Genomic DNA, 6,041 nt, shown 5'->3' with positions numbered 1-6,041 from the left:
CTAAAAATAAATAAAGGTACCAATACTGAAATAAAGACATACTGTTTTCAAGAATTCTATCAACATAAAATTAGATGGGGGGGGGACCGAACCCCCGTCCAGGACCTTCCTCATGTCATCCTGTATCACCGTACCAAGTTTTGTCCTGAATGACCAAGAAATATGGAAACGTATAAGGAACAAATACACACACACATATCTTAACGTTTATTTATATTCATTTATTTATAACATAGGTTACAAAACACATAAACATGACATCATGTATCTTGAAAAGCAAAGTTTTATATCATAAGATATTTAAACCTATTAAATATAATGTATTTACATTTTTAAAAACTTTATGAACTTGGAAACAAAGCTAGAGAAACAAGACAGTAAGTTGTTTGTTTTAATTTGGAAATAAAGGCCATTTTTTATGCCAGTTGCATCAATGCTTGAGAAAGAATGGTTGAAATTATAAAATAAAAAGAGATTTACAGTTAAAATTTGCAAAATAAAAATCAATTACATGAAATCTGTTATGCATTTCCAATGTTGACACTTTCACACATTGGTACCCTTAATAACTGTGAGAATTCTCCGAAATATTTTTATGCAAAATGCAAATCCTAATGTCCAAGGCTTGATATGTGTTTAATGTTAGAAAAATCACGTCACTAACTGAAAAACTAGAGCTAGAAAAATGTAGGAAACTTCTTCTTCAATGTCTAAACAAAATGTGTGTTAACTATGATAAAAACAAACACAAAAAATCACAATATTCTTTGCTTCGTCACTTTGAATAATAAAGAGAAGCCAATATAAATTAGTTTACGAACACACACACACAATATGATTTTAGTTACACTTAGATAATACTTTCGATAACAAGAAAAATGGTTGCAAGCCAAAAAAAGTCCTTCGATCATAGGTCATTCTGTTGGAAGCTTTCATTTAATTCCCTTTAGATTTTATCTAATATTGCCTCCTAACATCTTACGGATAGACTACTTGTACGGTTATCAGCGTCCACCAAGAGCAAAGACATCAGTTAAGGCAGACAGTTTAGGCAAGTGGAAGATGAATGAAATGTTATACTCTATTCAATTCGCAGGTTCAAGAGAAGGTTAGAGGTCGATTTCTAAGGCATTCTAAAAAAACCATTCCTGCACTTTTACAAAATAACCATATAAGTTTTTATTCTCTATATCATAGCAAAATACATTGCAGAATAAAATGTTACATGATAAGTTCAGGATTTCTCTAACGTATCTTAGATTAGCACCGTCGGAACGTGCAGGCTTAGAGATTTTCACTGAGAAATTATCCTTACAAAATCTCGTTGAACAACAATGGAAGCCAGCTGATAATTCAGTGCAATTTAGTTTTCTGCTCTATTAATTTATGAATTATGAAATTATGTTCCTCTAGGTAGTTTGTAATATAAATTGAATTTCATTATTTTGAAAGTTACTTTTCTGACACTCGTCAATTTATTTCCCCGAAAAGGGACCAAAGACCGCTTGAAGGAGTCACCTGTTTTTACCACTCGCACCAGTATACATAGTGTATTGTCTGGTAGTCTGTCAGTAGACACTAAAATGACGTCACATAATGGACGCTTAACGTTGCAATTTGTACTGTCGTGACGTCAGTAAAATGTGTACTTGCCATGAATCACAAGAAGAATAATATACTCTGTAGGCTACAACACAACATGATTTATGAACTCCAAAAGCAAGAAATACAAATATTTCTTGCTCTTAATTTGGTTTTATTTACTCTTGAAACAGAAGTACATCTCGTAATTTACTTACTTTTTGATAAGAAGATTAGTTTGAATTCAAAGGTAAGAAACCCTTTCTTTCAAATGCCCACAGAAATAATATGTCATTGTCATTAATTGCCTAAGTCTAATTATTAATTAGTTGCTTATATATATATATAATTTTTAATATATACTGATTAGCTTATATTCTACGTTTCAGGTGTTCATCTTGTTCCATCTTCATGTAAGTCCTGAGAAGGATTGTTTTGTTGTGATAATGGGTGTGACACGATCTATTCATAGAATGGCTGAGTTGATGTCCACTCGTCCATAGTTCTGTATTACTTGCTGATAGTGAATTATATTTTGAAGAAGAACTTTGAAGAAAAGTATTATAATATCATGATCAGTTATTAATATTGACGACCAGACGCCTTTCATTAGATTTACGTGCCTCACAATGACTTTTGGTTATGGAGTTTTTTGGTTGTTTTAGCACAAAGCTATATTATAGGCCATCTGCGCTCTGTCCACCACGGGGAATTGAACCTTGGTTTTTAGCATTGTAAGTCTGTTTATTGTTTATTTGTAATTAAGCACAAAGCTACACAATGGGTTATCTGTGCTCGAGACCCAGATTCCAGCGTTGTATGTCCACAGACACACCGCTGTGCCACTGGGGGGCTGTAAGTCTGTAAACCTACCGTTGACCCAGTGGTGTACCAATTGAGGAGTATATATATATATTACACAATAAAATTGAAAATTAACCAAAAGTATAATATTATAGCTACGACAAGGAGAATGTTGTTGACATTAATAAACCTCGGAAGCTACAACTGTGATTGTTATAACGCTAATTAATCGGGAACTTTAGATATCTGACCAGGAGCGTTATAGATTTCTAATATTACAAACCGTTTTAACCTCAGCGGATTCACATCAGACGTTAGCATTTTTACGAAAACGTTATATAACTTCATCGGTGGACAAGTCGGCGTGTGGCCGGCAAAGGACGAAGCTAGCTCCCTGTTAAGTGAATTGTATCTACATCTACTCAAAATTAATTCGCTCATCGTGAATCCTCGATAAGATATCAAGGAAGTTCCAGACCAGATAGAGGACTAAATATTGTTTGTCAGTTTGTAAACTTTTGTAAATAGATCATTATTTGTAATAACCGTTATTGTCAGTCGTGTTATTGTTTGTATTATTTGTATTAACAAAATTGTGTGTATCAGTCTTGTTGGCAAGTATCATAAATTGGATACACATCGACATTTATCTAATTTCTAATTCTAAATTATCATTTAACTCAGTTTCAGGCTATTCAAAATTTTAATACGTTACGTAATAAACTGGAAACTCGTCTGGGATAAATTGTAATACGTAATATATTTTGACAGAAAAGGAGCTTGAAAAAGATTTAAATATATAAAAACTATTTTGAAATAATATATATTACACGGCCTCTTAAGACAGAAAAGAATTTTATAATTTAAAAGAACACCTTTTCTAAAGTACTGGTACCTCTAGGAACTTTCAAGTCTTGTCTTTAGTTCTTCTGACGCGTTTAATAATCCCCGTGCTATTCTTGATTCACAGAAGACTCAATGTATTGATCAAGCTCCCTCATTTTCTTCAGTTACTACTATAACTACCTAAGGGATTTTACGTACCCGAAAATAACAACAAGAAGAATATTAGGACACCAGGCAATAGGATCTGAGAAAGTATGCCAGTTTTCATCCCGCCTATTTGTGAGTGGGATTATTAACATAGTTTTATACATAGCGACCCGGGATCTCAAGGGATGTGTGATTAGAACACAGTATTCAAAGACTTTTGAAGCTTACTCGTAAAATCCATCATACCTGAGTGACCGTTCGGGACATCCCTTGGGCCACCTTGAGCCTGCCTTATAATAATTAACAAAGAGACAATGGAACTATTTCCTCCTCTTTACTTCCGTAAAACAGAATGTTTATCTAGGATATTTTAAAACAGAAAAACAAAGATTATATGCATGACGACTCTTACATTTGTTTAGAAACACAAATATTATACGATGCATGTAAGCTTACCTCTAAAATAAAACACCAAACTGAAAACATATGGCGTAAGACACATGAGTCATTGAAACATTATTATTATCATTATCATTAAAGTGCCAGCGTGGCCAAGAGGCTAGCGTGTTCGAATTTCGATAAAAACGAGCCCTACACTTTGGGGGCTGTGGTGTGTTATAAGTGTGACAGTCAAATCACACTATTCAGTCAGACAGAAGTAGCCAAAGGGCTGTTGGTGGATGCTGTTGACTAGCCGACTTTCCTCTACTTAATCACTTCAAAATTAGGTACGGCTATGCCATGGGTCCGAAGGATGAGCCAAGGGGGGGGGGGGGTACATTTGACCCACAGTGGAATTTCAGAAGGAAATATATTTGAATGATTTATTTTAAAATGTATTATAAAATAATACTATTTAACTATAGATGACGAAATTAGGTTTACATAAATAAGCCATAATCAGGCAGAGCATCGTATTTAAACTTCAAGGCAAACAGCCTGCGACATGCGAAACGCTAGAATCCGGGTTTCGATACCCGTGGTGGGCAGAGCACAGATAGCCCTTGTGTAGCTTTGTGCATAATTAAAAACAAACAAACAAACAAGCGACATGCGATGACCTTGCCCCCATCTGGAATAAATTCTGCGGACACTCGTGGGCTTTGTATCTTTGCGGGAAATTTCTGAAACAAATAAACAAACAAACAACAACAACAAAAAAAAAACAAGAAATCGTCCGATTTGAGCTTACCCAATGCATGTATGTGTCGCATGTACATCTGTACTGTGTAGTTATTTTAGTTCATTAGATTGCTTTCTTTCATATATCCACTCAATTTATTTGCGACAAGCACACACTTGCATACGCCCTTTGGATACGCGTAAATAAGATCAATCACATTAAATACGGGAATTTTCAAACAAATACACGTGTGTACGAACCAGGTGGAGCATATAGCAATTTGTTTCTTAGTTCAAACTTGATAGAGAATTGATTGTTTCTAAATGGGTATACTGACAGATGGTTTTCAGGAAAAAACACCTAGATAACTGGCAAAGGAAGATATAGTTAAAATCAAATAACAAAACAAAGTTAATTATAAAAAAACACGTCATTTTTTAAGACTTCTTTCTTTGTAAATGTGTTTTTCTTTAAGCATTCTTTGAAACCGTGTTGTAGTAACGTTGTTTAAATATTCTTAGTTTTAAAGTTCGATTTTTATCTCCGCCACCGAAGGCGGACGAAGGTTATGTTTTCACCGCTGTGTGTGTGTGTGTGTGTGTTTGTCAACAAGATTTCTCGAAAACAGCTGAATGGATTTGGACGAAAGTTGGTATACATTTGGATTATGACCCAACTTAGTAGTGATTAGTTTTTGGAGGGTCAAGGTCACGAAAATCAATAAAATCCCCATTTCTTAACATGGGGGACCAATTTTTCACAAAAATTTTTGCACTATAACTCAGTCACAAAGTATCAGATTTTGATGAAACTTGGTGGATATATGTAGAATATTTTTTCTCATTGTCCTACTAAAAATAGTTCGTGTCTGTTGATAACGGCGGACATACCGACACATTTTCGTATTTTTGGAGAGCCGAATATGATCAACGCTGCGTGGCGGAGGCACTTGTTCTACTGAGCGCCCCTCTAGTTTTACATAATATAATATGAAAACATACAGGACTGTAGAGGAAACCACTTATTTCTTAAAGCTTATTCCTGTAGTACTAAATAAAGATTTATAAGGTGTTAGTTAAGAACCAATCAACAGCTTTTCTAACTGAATTGGTGCACTGAAGACGGTTGAGGCGTAATTATAAAATACTTAGTCCATAATTTTTAAACCTATTTTTATCTTTATAGTAATGTATTATTTATCCCAAGTTTCTATACGTTACAAATGAAGTAATCGAAACAGAACTTAGAAGTAATAAAACATAAATAATTAAAAACTGCAAAAACAAACATATAAAATCCCCCAAATCGCTGATACTCCTATCGCCATTTTGTCAAGCATAGAGTATTCAGTGCTATGATGTTTGTTTGTTTTTAATTACGCACAAAGCTACACAAGGGCTATCTCTGCTCTGCCCACTACGGGTATCGAAACCCGGTTTCTAGCGTTGTAAGTCCGCAGACATACCGCTGTGCTACTGGGGGGGGGGGGTTGTGGTGATGCTTTAAGTCTGTTTTAGATATGTTTATAACCGAAGTTAGA

Source organism: Limulus polyphemus, unplaced genomic scaffold, assembly GCF_000517525.1.
Source record: "Limulus polyphemus unplaced genomic scaffold, Limulus_polyphemus-2.1.2 Scaffold191, whole genome shotgun sequence".
In the NCBI taxonomy this organism is placed as follows: Eukaryota; Metazoa; Arthropoda; class Merostomata; order Xiphosura; family Limulidae; genus Limulus; species Limulus polyphemus.
The sequence above is the reverse complement of the archived record's forward strand: the minus strand, read 5'-3'. Positions refer to the sequence as shown.